General features: G+C 35.7%; 1 pseudogene; it reads left to right on the top strand.

Moving 5' to 3' along the window:
- The first annotated feature begins 4,934 nt into the window (after window positions 1–4,934).
- On the top strand, window positions 4,935–7,833 carry LOC145157721 (receptor-like protein EIX1; annotated as a pseudogene).
- Window positions 7,834–14,250: the final 6,417 nt, after the last annotated feature.

Below are 14,250 nucleotides of genomic sequence, written 5' to 3'. Positions count from 1 at the left end.
ATGGGTAATTGGGTTGATTGTTTGATGTTTAAACATAATAATTATATTATTGTGGGTTGAAAACCCTATGTACTCACCAGGTTTCCCAACCTGACCCACTCAGTTTATTTGTATCACAGGTGTCGATATGAAGTTACATTACACTGAGAGATTTAAAAGAGATGTAGATCACTCGTGTAAATGAATGCAAGTTCTGTTTATGCTTATGTTTCTGTATTAACGATGACATCCCAAATGTTTTAAAATGAATAAAAATACATTTCTTCGGAAATTCTTTGATAACGTATTTATCATGTTTTTCTGGGAACAAATTCCGCAAGATTTTTATTAAAAGAAGTACTCTGATTTTTATAAAGCATAAACAAAATCGGTCTTTTCTGGCTGTGAAAATGAGGATGTCACAGTTGGACCCTCAACTCATCGAGTCTCTCCATAAATCTCAAAATTAAAATACACAATAATATACCTCAAAATCTGGGTGTTACAGTCTAAGCTAGACCAAATCTCCCACCTAAAATCCGTGATCAAGTCGACACGCATTTGGTTAAGTCGGCCATTCTATGTTTTGCTCTACATAAATTGTCTTTCAATAATGAATGTAGGTGGTGATGTTCCTGCAAGGTAGAGTTTATAGAGAAGGTTGGTGAAATTTTGGGCTGCTAACGATTGAGATCAGTGTCGGTCAACCATATAAGTCGTGGAATGATGTCATATTGACCACACTATGTTGATCGCACCAGATGTATTGTAACAATACTCGACGAGGTAAAGAAATTTGGTCCATCATTGCTTGCGAAAGATAGGAGGTAATTCTACATACAAAGGTTTACAACCTTGGTTTAGCCATCAGATTAGGGATGGTTTTAAAGTAGTGGAGATGCACACCAAGTTATTTGAAAAGTTCTTTCTTGAATGCACTTAAGAAGGTTAATGCTTCTTGGTTGCCATGTAAACGATAGATGTGGTGCAAGAAAAGTGTAGCTAATGAAAATGCACCATATTTGGGCGTAACGCAACAAAATAGGTGTTGTGATATGTTGGAGACAGTAGAGCTGAGATTGCCGGTGGATTTGGTGTAGCTGACCTCTCCTGATATCACAGTACAAAAATGGAAAACAGGTCGTTAGTCGATGTCCGGGAGGAGTTCCCAGGAAGAAGCTCCGACGATCTAGTTAGTGTTTTTCTTAGAGAAGAGAAAGAATATTCATTGGAAAAAAAGTCCCCCTTCTTCACGAGGAAGAAGGATCATTTTATACCTGGTTCCAGAGGCTTGTGGACCTCAACTGATTCTGTGGGTCATTCCTTCGTGGGGCGTGACGTGGCAGACTCCTACCGGAAGGTCCTTCGTCACGTCCTTTTTGCATCCTCTCCCTATTGGCTAAAGGAGGATCTTTTAGTTATTATAGAGATCGTGGCTATCGTCTTACGTGCACGTGGGACGCCCTGAATGGTCTCACGCTTGCCGGGGTGTTATCCTTGGGTGAGGAGAATATAGCGCCGCTTTGCACCATAACTGTCACACCTATGCCTTTCGCGTTGGCGAAGGCCCGACCTTGACCTCAGACTTGGTCCGACTGAGTTCAGCTCAGGCCAAGGCCGGTATTAATTTTGAATTCTCTTTTTGACGTTCCTTCTGAAGGATACGTTAACAATAGGAAAATATAAAGAAACGATCGACGATTACCCAAATTACATATCTTCCGTTAGATAAAGAAATGTAGGAGTGAAGATGGTAGGATACCAATTTATTTTCCTCAAATCATATACCGTACCAACTATAACTGGTATAAAAAATTTGCTACTAGTACCGTACTAATTATACTTGGTACTAACAACTTGTTTGGTTAGTACAAATTATATATACCAATTTTTTTTTTAATTTTCAATTTTAATAGTTAAAGGCCATCAACGACTTAAGATAATTTTGTCATCCAGTAAAGAAATTATTTTTGTTTACTAAATAATTCTATTAAGTACCTTGGAAGTAACCTTTTAGGTTTTTAATTTAATGTGGTAATAAGTATTGACTACGGTTAAATGGTTAATACCATGCTCTTAAAATTACAAACACTAAACACATGATAATTAAAATATGAATTATGTAGCTGATGTTGAATTTCAAAATCTTTATTTTATTTTGAATCTCAATGGAACCTACCTATCTCTCTCCCTCTCTTATATATATATATATATATATATATATATATATATATATATATATATATATATGCTTAGGTTATTTTGTTTTTACTAACTATTGTGTGCGAGAATGCACAGATCTGGACCAACGGATGGAATTAATCAATGGACATGATTTGAGAGTGTATGATATTACAATGGGATTGCATGTACCATATAATCACACAAATTTTAGCAAAAGGGTATTTTGGACAATTAACTACATTTAAAAAAGGAAAAATTTCGGATTTTTAGAGATAATTAATTCTCCAAATTTTAAAAATCTGAATTTTTTTAATTAACTCAATTTTAATTCTAACGTAATTTGTAAACATAACCAATTTTATTCTGTCAGAATATTTTTTTGTTAGAATGATGCTCTTACAGAATTTTATTCTATTAGAATATTATTGAAGAATAATAAAAATATTGAATCCGATGTTGAAAAATAACAACATTCTAATATATTCTTATACATCCGAACTTAAATACAAATTCATATATATTCTTACAGACTAAAAGCCTTATACATTTTAATATAATTATACATATTCTAAAAGAATATCAACAAAAATGAATAAATTTCTTAAAAAATAACAACATTATTAAATTGTGAGTATGATCAAACTTTATTCTTTCTTCAAGTTATTCCTATTAGGTCTTCAACGCATTATTCCAACCATCCTATCATAAATACAACAAAAACTAATAATGGTTAAAAACATGTTACTTGCAATTAACCATCCTTTGTGTCTTTTTTTTTTTGCTATAGTGCATTAAAAAATGAAGAGAAAAGACCTATCTATAGTTTTTTGAGCCGTAACCTTCTTTAACATTCACACATATGATAAAGAGAAATTAAATATCCCCTACTTATATTCCTACTTATATTCCTACTCATATGATATAATGACAAATGTCTTAAAATATTATTATTTTTTATTAAAATACTATGTGTGAGACCCGTGTATTACACGAGTTTATAAAAAAAAGTTTAATATAAAATTATAATCATTACATATTTTTTAGAGTAATAATTTTACATAAATACAAAGAATATAATAAATAAAACAAGTAATTTAATATATAGTGTAAGATATTTGAAAGGTTGTAGAGCATTTATTATGAAATTAAATAGAATGATCTACTTTACATATATAAATCTCACTAAAACGTGGATTTTAAATTTAAGAAAATGAAAAATACAAGAAAATGACAAGTGGAAAAAAAATAATTAAAAAACTCTTAAAAAATGACATGTGTCAAATTCAATGAGAACATAACATTTAGCAAAATTGATTTTCATTTATTAGGTAAGATAATACTTATTAACATTTCACATTGACATAGATACAAAGATAAGAGAATATTTAATTTATGTATGATAAAACCATAGTTTTGACTTTTATGATCATTCAATAGGTGCACAACCACCATAGTTTTGACTTTTATGATCATGCAATAGGTGCACAAGCAGCACAACCACCACAGTAGAATTTATATGACGTTATAACTTCTACCAACATTCCAAGTTATATTTATGGTCCCTAAAACTATAAACAACTTGTTATTTTATTCATAACTTTATAAATCTGAACAAAGGGAAATTCGAATAGACATTTTTTTATTCTTTTATGTTAGAGATTAAGAGAACATAATAACAATAAATACAAACTTGGATAGATTCAAGGATCGTGTTTATCAAACACTTTCCGAAATCTGTAATCTGTCCCTTTTGCATGGGGTACACGAATTCAGAAGTGAGATAATCAAAAAATAAACCAATTCGAATTACAGGCCTAATTCGAATTGAAAACACAGAATACCTTACTTGATGTGTTCTTGAGAGATAGAGAAATTAAGATGTAATTTTGAGTATATGAATGTTCAACCTTTTTTCTAGAACATCTACATCTGATTTATACTTGAGAAAAAAGTGGTTAAAATCGGTTAAACCAAAAATGGTGCCAAAACATGGTAGTTATTGGACACAACCGATACCCTACATCATCATGATGTCATCAATGGGTTTTTGGCGGAAAAATGCATGACTGGAGTCTCAGTTGATATAAAAATCCGTTTAGGTTTGAAGGCGCTGCCCCTAGACACCGCCAAGGGGCTGCAACCCCTTGAAACCCTGCATCTAGGGGCGCTACCCCCGGACCCCCGTACTTCCGAGTTCACATTTATCACACCAAGTGTACACCCCGCACCTCCAAGTTCGATTAGTAAATAGTGCTCGACCTATCTCATTGTTAATAATAATTACACTAAACTAAAATATGTTAAGTTATCACTTATGATAATTTTAACATGTTTTCATCATTCATAATATCTACTATTTAGCATAGAATCTTGAAGTATCAATATGACTACTAATGAGAGTAACTTAGAGAAGTTAAAATTATATAAAAAAAAAAGTTAAAAGTTAAAAAAGGTAAAAAATTCTTGAACTTTGAGACCAAATAAATTACTCTTTATATCATGTCAATAGGACCAAAAAATCTCACAGCTAATGATTTTCATTTTCAAAACCAATTTTTTAGTTTATTGGTATGATATAAATGTAGTCTCAATTGACTGCATAATATTTTATTTTTGTTTTTTTAAATAAATGTTGACTAACAAATAGGACACCGATTTTAGTCCAACCACTTGACTTCTTCAATTTCACAGTTGCCATTATACAAAACCTTTTTCTGTGCATCTTCATGTATGCATTAATAAAAAAAAACCTAGTGGAACAAGATAAAACAATGATCGCCAAGATTTACTTTTACATTACGCATCCATGTGTTTTTATAATTTTTTCACTTGTCTTGCTACACCTTGAGACTACAACTGCCAACCAAAATATAGCAGTGGGAGGAGAAGAAGATGATGCTAATGGTGCTATCAAGAAATGTTCTGATGAAGAGAGGCATGCTCTTCTTAATTTCAAATCACACCTTCAAGACCCCGATGGCTCTCTCTCCACATGGAGAGATGAAGAAGATGACTGCTGCAGATGGCATGGAGTGACATGCAACACCCAAACCGGCCATGTCACAAGGCTTGAAATGGGCTCGAGTGGTCTTGTAGGTAAGATTAGCCATTCACTGCTGAACTTAACCTATTTGAATCATCTTGATCTTTCACACAACTATCTTTATGGAACCATTCCCACGTTCATTGGTTCCATGACTCTACTACGTTACCTTCAGCTCGCTGGCAATAATCTTAATGGAACCATTCCCAGATCCATTGGTTCCTTGACCGAATTAAGTTTCCTTGACCTTTCATATCTCTCTCTTTATGGAACCATTCCTTTAGAGTTGGGAAACCTCACAAACTTACAAGTTCTTTCTCTTGGATTTGTTGGAAGGTGTAGAGTAGAAAACATAAAGTGGTTGTCTCATTTATCTGGTTTGCAAACTCTTAATATGGATGGGATTTCCCTAGATAAAGCAAACCATTGGGTAAATGTGATTTCGAGTTTCCGAAATCTATCATATTTAAGTTTAAGGGGATGTGAGCTCTCACAGGTCATGTATCCATATTCTTCATTTGTTAACTCTTCTTCATCAATTGTTTTCCTTGATCTTGGAAACAACAGTCTCAACTCCTCCATGTATCATTGGTTGTTCTCATTAACTAGCAATAGCCTTTTTGATCTTGATCTATCTTACAACATGTTAGATGGGATACCCAAATATCTTGGTAACCTCTCTAATTTGGAAGTTTTGAAATTCGAGAACAATTCTGCTGTGATAAAATTTCCTGATTTTCTCAAAAACTTGTCTGGATGCTCATCCCTTACATTAGCATGGTTATATGCTTCAAGAAGCCATTTTACAGGTTCATTATCTGATGAGATCCAAAAGTTTTCTTCCCTAGAATTTTTGGACCTATCTGAGAATCAATTAAACGGAACTATAAGTGAGAAATTGTGGGAACTACCCAGTCTTGGAATTGTTGACGTCTCTTTCAATTATCTTAGAGGTGGTATATCTGAAAACATTGGAAATTCGAAGATTTTTGTTATAGATCTTTCAAGAAACTCACTCGAAGGAGTTCTTTCAACAGATAACATTTCAAGCCTTTCTTATGTAGAGCATATTGATCTGAGCTCTTGCAAGCTAGGGCCTCGTTTCCCCAAATGGATTCAAACACTGAAAAATCTTACCAATCTTGATATTTCCAATACGGGAATTTCAGACACAATTCCTCTCGAGTTTTGGAACACGTGGCCTTCTCGATTACATCATTTGAATCTCTCTTCCAACAACATCAGTGGGAAAGTACCAGATTTATTATCAAGTTTTGATGATAATCCAGTGATCGATTTGAGTTCCAATAGATTTTATGGTCCAATACCGAATTTTCCTTCAACTTTGAAATCATTAAATCTTTCCAGAAACAAATTCTTTGGAGGAATCTCTTTTTTATGCCAAATTGTCCATGGGTATTTGGAGTTTCTTGACCTATCTCATAACTTTCTAGCAGGAAAACTTCCAGATTGTTTGTGGCACTTCAAAGAACTCAAAGTTCTTAATTTAGGATACAACAATTTGTGTGGAAGGATTCCTACCTCGATTGAATCTTTGTTCAAACTTGAGGTGTTGTATTTGTATAACAACGACTTCTCTGGAGAACTGCCTTTGTCTTTAAAGAATTGCACAAGTTTAACCTCGTTAAATTTGGGGGTCAACAGGTTTTCTGGTAATGTGCCTGTTTGGATTGGGGAGAATTTATCGGGCTTGTATGTTCTCATCCTAAGATCAAACAACTTCTTTGGAACCATCCCTTCACAATTATGTCAATTAGCATATCTTCAAGTTCTAGACATGTCAATGAATAATCTTCATGGAACTATCCCCTCATGTTTGGATAATCTTACAAGCATGGTTCAAGAAGGGTTCTCAGAGAAACAGAATATACAAAAATATTCAAGTACTAAGAATATAACAGGTGTTGTTAATCTTTCATACAATGGCAGGTATGTTGACAATGCAATGATTAAGTGGCAAGGAGACGAACGTGAATTTATCAATAACCTGCGATTGTTGAAGAGCATTGACTTGTCAAGCAACAATTTAACAGGAGAAATCCCATATGAACTGACCAATCTTTTTGAACTACTTGCTCTAAACCTATCACATAACGCTTTGTTTGGAGAGATCCCATGGAAAATTGGTCAGATGAAAAAACTTTTTAACTTTGGATTTATCTAGAAACACATTTTCTGGAGGGATACCAGTAAGCATGTCTCAAATGACTTTATTGAGTTATTTAGACGTGTCATTCAATAATTTGTCAGGGAGAATCCCATCTAGCACTCAACTTCAGTCTTTCGAACCTTCGAGATACAATGGAAACAAAGAATTATGTGGACCTCCCATTACAAAAATTTGCCCTGGAGATGAAGAATTGGAAGTACCACCTGTTATAGGTGAGAGTGAAGGTGGTGGGAATGGAATATCTGAACTTTGGAGATGGTTTTATATTGGTGGGATCACTGGTTTTGCTACTGGATTCTGGATAGCATGTGGTGCTTTACTTGTCAACAATCGTGGAAGACATGCTTTCTTTCACTTTCTTGATAGCTTCACAGATCAGGTTTATGTGAATGTAGTTGTGTTTGTTGTAAAATTACAAAGGGTTGTACGTGCGTAGTTGTCTATATCTAATTCTTCTTTTGATATCTTGTATTCTAGTATGTATTTTGTCTTGAACAAAACTATTACCTTGTATGAATTCTAGTATGCATCAGAGTAGGCTATTTTGTCGCTATGGCAATACCAACAGATAGTGATGGAGTCTATACAACGACATAGTTTAGTAAATAGTGAAATTTTTTATAGCATAGCGACATAATTAACTATGGATGTTCAATTGCAAAACTTCATATAGTATACACATTAAACTGTCGAAATTAGTCTATGCTAATTAGTCTTTGAATTTAGCAACGTCCCTTTTCATTTGTTGGTATTTTCTAGGGAAATTGCTAAATATATTAATTACAAGAAACTAATTATAATAGTTAAACAATTAAAGACAAAAACTTATAGGGATTTTTAGCATGGAATACACGACAAAAATCCGAATAACCAATGGATTACGTAGAAATGAGAATTAGTTTGTGACGCAACCGGTTTCTTGTAATATTGCCGTTATTATCAAGAGATTTGCGACTGGTATCTATACATTCATATGTCGTTGCTATCGGTAGGAAATTGGCCTTTATTTAGCGACAAATCAGTTGTTTCGTAAATCTATCACTACTACACTTCTTTCAAAAAAATGTAGTACTCTGTCTAATCATGTACTATTATTATTTCTCGCTCCTCCAGAGTTGGAGGCTCAATGATGATAGACAATGAGGATACATAGGGATGTGTTGAGCCATAGGGTGTAGGATCCCGGCTCTGATACCATGTAATTATATGTGGAACCGAAGATTAACTCTCCAATAAAGCCCTTATTGAGAGAAGAGTATATATATATATATATATATATATATATATATATATATATATATATATATATATATATATAAGACCGTGTCGTACCAATATGAGATACACTAACACTCCTCCTTAGAGTTAGAGGCTTAATGAGGATAGACAGAGATGTGCTAGGCCACGGGGGTGCGAGACGACGACTCTGATACCATGTAAATATATATGGGGCCCAAGATTAACTCTCCAAAAGAGTTGTTATGAAGAGAAGCGTGACTCCAGCATATATAGCCACTTATAAGACTGTGTCTCACCTATGTGGGATACACTAACATTCTTGAGAGTTAGCCAAACACAAAACGAAAAGATAAGAGAGAGAACAAGTGTGATGTTTATAAGAGACCCATTTAGGTCATGATAACTGATACAAGATATGTAGTTAACTCTGATTACAAGTAGATATAGTTTCAAGTTTTGAAGATAGAAAAAGGATGGTATATGAAATGTGTCTATTACGAATCAAAGTGAGAATTAACGTCATGGATGAGAGAAGGGTCAAACAAAACGAGGAATTCTTGAAGAAAGTAGACATATTGATCAAGGAAATGAAAGATATCAAAAGTACAACATGTAAATCAATTAAGGCGTACACCAAGGAAATAGAGAAACTTGTTTAGAAATGTCATGATGCCTATACGTTTTTCTTTTAGGAGCTAACTCATGAGGTAAAGTAGCAAAGGAAAGTTAATTGGGTGTTGATGTAGGTGTATTCCCAAGTTAATACCGAAGAGACGAGGGTGTTACAGATCCCCTTCGACAAGCAAGATCAATTTTTCTAAGCCACCCAAGACATATTTAATCATATGACCAACCCTGTGTGATATTAAACTGGATAATACCAATAACAAAGGGAATTATCGGATAGCTTTTTTTTGTTAAACCTTGGAAGGGAAGGATAACATGGGAAGGATAGAAAGGAAGAATAGTTTTCTCTCTCATCAGAAGGATAGAAAAGGAAGGAAATGATAGAAAAGGAAGGGTAGGATAGAAAAGTGATTTCTCTCTCCTAGGAAGGATATGTTTCTCTTTCCTGGATACCTTTTCTTATTAATAAACAATTGTAGGGTACAATTGTTTAAAGCATCTTCAGTGTTGTGTGTTGTTTGTCAGATAAAGCAAATGGCTCAAGTCCATATTGGTTACTATATTAATAAATATGGTATACTTTCCAAAATTAGGGGATCTTGTTAGATATGAGTAGTTTAGTTTTTATTATAATATCAGTTGTCTCAGACAATAAGTTTGAGTGGTGTTCAACCATTTCTTGTAACCAAGTTTTAAGTTGTAACCATTTAACTTTTATTCAATAAAGATTAAGTCCTTGGAAATACTTTTCCTTATTCTCTCTTATGCTTCTGTACATTTTATTTGCCCATTCTGTGAACGGTAATTTTATTTTAATATTGCATATAATTAAATCCTTATTTCCAGCTAGTGGTATCAGAGCATGGTTATTTTATACCGAAGTACATGGCAATGTTACCCATGACAGATAAAGGTAAAGGTGTTCAAAAATCTGAGAAGAATGGTAGTGTTACACTACACTATCCGATGTTTACGAAGTTTAAATTACTTAGTGTGGGCGATAAAAAGTTGCGAGTGAATTTGCAAACACAAGGAGTGTGGAATGCAAATCAAGATAAAGATGTAGAAGAAGAGAAAGATCGAATGGCTCTAGTTGCTATCTATCAAGCAATTCTAGAGGATGTGACACTTATGTTAGCTGAGAAGTATACATCCAAAGAAGGATGGGACACACTTAAAGTGATGTACATGGGTACCCATCGAGTAAAAGAGGCTAAAGTACAAACCGTGAGAAGTGACTTCGAGGTTATCCGAATGAAAGATGGTAAATCGGTGGATGGTTTTTTCATGATATTAAATACAATTGTAACTAGTATTCAATCTTTATGCGAAAAATAAGGAAGTTGTGGTGGTGAAGAAGTTTCATTGAGCCGTCCAATTACGATTTCTGCAAATTGTAAAATTTATCGAATAATTTGGAGACTTAAAAGCCATGACTGTGGAAGAGTTTGTGGGTCGTTGAAAAACTCATGAAGAGAGACTTTAGGGTTATGGACAACAAGAAGACAGACCTTCCTTGTTACCTACACATGTCAAGTGGAAATCATGATTCAAGAAACCCGACGAACGGAGCTCGTCAAACACCTCAAAGGATAGAGGTAGTCATGGTGGCTGAGGCCAAGGAAGAGGTCGAGGATGAGGGTTTGGTCGAGGAGGTGGCAATGAATCCAATGCAAAACAAAATGACCAGAAAAAGGATAAAAGCAAAGTAAAATGCTTTAAATGTGAGATGTTTGGTCTTTGTGCATCGGAGTGCCCAGAAAAGAACCGTGGTGAGGACGTGAACCTCACACAAGCCAATGAAGAGGCACCCATCTTGATGATAGCAATCTCACAAGACTATGTACCCGGAAAGGTGTCGCTAAAAGAGAAGATTTGAGTTAAACTTCTTGCATCAGGGGAGAGTCGATTTGATTCTAAGGTATGTTATTTCGACATCGGTGCTAGCAACCATATGACAGGAGACCGATCAGAGTTCCATGAGTTGGATGGAACATTACGGGTCATGTGAAATTTGGCGGCAGTTCTACTGTTGTTATTTTAGGAAAATGATCAATTTTATTCGATTGTAAAAATAGTATCCAAAGACTTTTGAATGAAGTATATTACATTTCAAGTCTTAAAAATAACATCATTAGTCTCAGACAAATGACGGAAGAAGGAAGTCGAGTCATTATTAACGGGTCGATTTTGACGTTATCCGATAGAAATAAAATTTTCTTTTGAGAGTCCAAAGATCATCGAACCGGTTATACAAATCTCCATTGAGAATCAGTAGACCCATATGCCTTTTAGCCACGAAGGACGAACCGCCTTGGATATGGCATTCTTGACTTCATGACTTGGTTACGTTAATTTCCCTTTTTAAAAAGTTGTCTCAAAGGAGTATGGCAACCAGAGTTCCAAGGACCAAACATCCAAATAAAGTGTATGAAGAGTGTTTTCTTGTAAAAAAAAACTGAATCTCTTTCCCGAACCAAATGCTCTTTTGAGATCCAAAACCACTTTAACTTGTTCATGCAGACTTATGTGGTCCGATTACACCCACCTTTATTGAAGTGGGTATTTTCTTCTTTTGGAAGACGATTATAGTCGGTGGATGTGGGTTAATAGTTTATCTGGGAAGTTTGAAGCCTTGGGTGCTTTCAAACGATTCAAGCTCATGTTTAAAAAAGATTTGTGTCATGAATAAAAGACACTTCCTACGGATCCGAATGGGGGGGGGGGGAGTTTACGTCAAAGGAATTATCATCATTTTGTGAAGAAAATGGAGTAAAAAAGCATCTTACGAATCCTCATTCGCCTCAACAAAATGGAGTTGTGTAACATTCCAATGATGAGGTATTATCGATTTTAACCCTAGGTTTGAAGATTAATTGCATTTAAGCCCTTGTGTATGAAAAATGTTGCAAAATGGCCCAGAGTTGCATTTTTGAAAGTTAAGGGTCGAGCTCACGTACGCTGGGCGTACATGCCTAAACCACAAAACCCTAATTTCTAGGGTTTGGGCCCTTTATAAGCATCATTATCTCCCCAAGGTTCATTCCCTCATCAACCTCCAACCCACTTTCATCTCCCAAGAAAACCCTAATCCATCTAGAGCCTTCTTGAGCATTGTGTGTGTATTTTGGTAGTCTTGAAGGAGAGAGGAAGAAGAGAAGATCACCTTGGAGGAGGGGGACTCTTTAGATCCAGAATAACATCATCTTTTGGCATCATTTGGAGGTATAAAGTTATGAACTTGGATTGTATTCCTTTAGATCTTGTATTGTATTCCTTTAGATCTTGTTAGTTCTTGATTCATGAAGCATTTTGGTCCCAAGTCTTGACCTTTATGAGTATGGCATACTCTAGCCAACTTAAGTTGTCCTTTTAGACGTTTTGAGAGGTCTAGAAGCACAAAGATATGATCTTGGCTCTTAGTTCTTCCCCATGCATGAGTTTGATTGTCTTAATGAGTTAAGAGGTTAGGGATTTTAGTATTTAGCACTTAATGGCCATGCAAGACCATAAAGTTGGAAACTTTATGGCCAAGGACAACATTTGGGCCATGGATCTGTAAAATTTACGTAAAGGCTTAAGTATTAAACACTTAATAAGTTGGGAAAGGATCCATCTACGTATATTGGGCGTACCAAGTGGTACAATGCGCGTACGCGGTCAACCCCCGTGCCTGGTCAACGTCCGAGTACGCCCCGCGTACTGGACGAGTACGTCGAACGTTCTCGGCTGAGTTAAACCCGTGGACTTTTGACTTTTGGCTTTGACTAGAGTTGACCAATTTTGACCAAAGGGTATTTTGGGTATTTTGATATTAAATTTAAGTTGGGAAACGATTTGAATAATAGGTGACGGGTAGAACTGGTTGTGACAACCCGAAACTTCTATCTTGTACATCTAGTCGATTCAATCATTGTTAAACTACTTTCTGTTAACTTCTAGCGCGGTTTAAGGATTCATTTAAGTGTTCTAAGCTTGAGTACAATCAAGGTTGAGATTAGAAATGAGTCAGCAAGTCGTATAGTAGCAAAATCGGGCCATACACTCCTTTAGGAGGAGTGTACGGCCGTACACATGGGTGTACGACCGTACACCCCCCTCATGGCAGCACACCCACCTCTATATAAAGGAGTAGACCCCTTCCCTTCATTCTTTTCTTTCCTTGGCTGCACACTACACCATTCTCTCAAACTTACTCAACAGTGAACCCTCCAAAGCTTCAAGAACGTGAGTAATTCATCCTCTACCTTGTTATCCTTGAAAGATCACTCTATCTAAGCCTTGATTCATCAAGTCCCATCATGTTCTTCACCCTTTGAAGGAGTACGGCCGCACACCCTCATGAGGTTGGCCGTACACTCCTAAAAGACCCTCCAAAGTGAGAGTTTGACCCCTATCTTCGAGTTGGACATGACCCTAGCCTTGTTGTACCTTAAAGTCGACATTTTGGGCTTAAACATGAAGGGTGTACGACCGTACACCCCTATGTACGGCCACACACACCTCATAGGGCTGTAAACCCACTTCCATGACCCTTATTGACCTCAAACTTGCACTACAACTAAGCATGGACCTAGAACACTTCATGGATGCTAGTATGAACCTTGAAAACACTTCAAAGACACATTCCATCATGAGTGTACGACCGCACACCCATGGCCGTACACACCTCTTGGGTGGCCGTACACCTCCCTCACTCAATCCCATAAGGTTCTAACACTTAGTGCAAGTGGTTCCAAGTCCCTAGAGTGGTTCCCTATCATGTCTAGTAGTGAAATACCTTCATTTGACTCCTATATGTGTCATTACATGCTAATTAGGATCAAGTTGTGTTCGAGGCTTCACTTGACACTCAACATTCCATACCGGTCTTTCGTGCAAACCACTCGCTCATGGTGAGTTCATACCCTTACATTTTCTGAGTTTTTAATGTTTTCAGGGGGAATACAAGCCAAACATAAATGATTTTATGAAAGTTATACAAACG

Source organism: Lactuca virosa, chromosome 2 (genome assembly GCF_052849685.1).
Source record: "Lactuca virosa cultivar CGN04683 chromosome 2, Lactuca_virosa_CGN04683_v6, whole genome shotgun sequence".
NCBI classification, from domain to species: Eukaryota; Viridiplantae; Streptophyta; class Magnoliopsida; order Asterales; family Asteraceae; genus Lactuca; species Lactuca virosa.
Note: the sequence above shows the minus strand (reverse complement) of the source record. Positions and strands in the feature narration are given on the sequence as shown.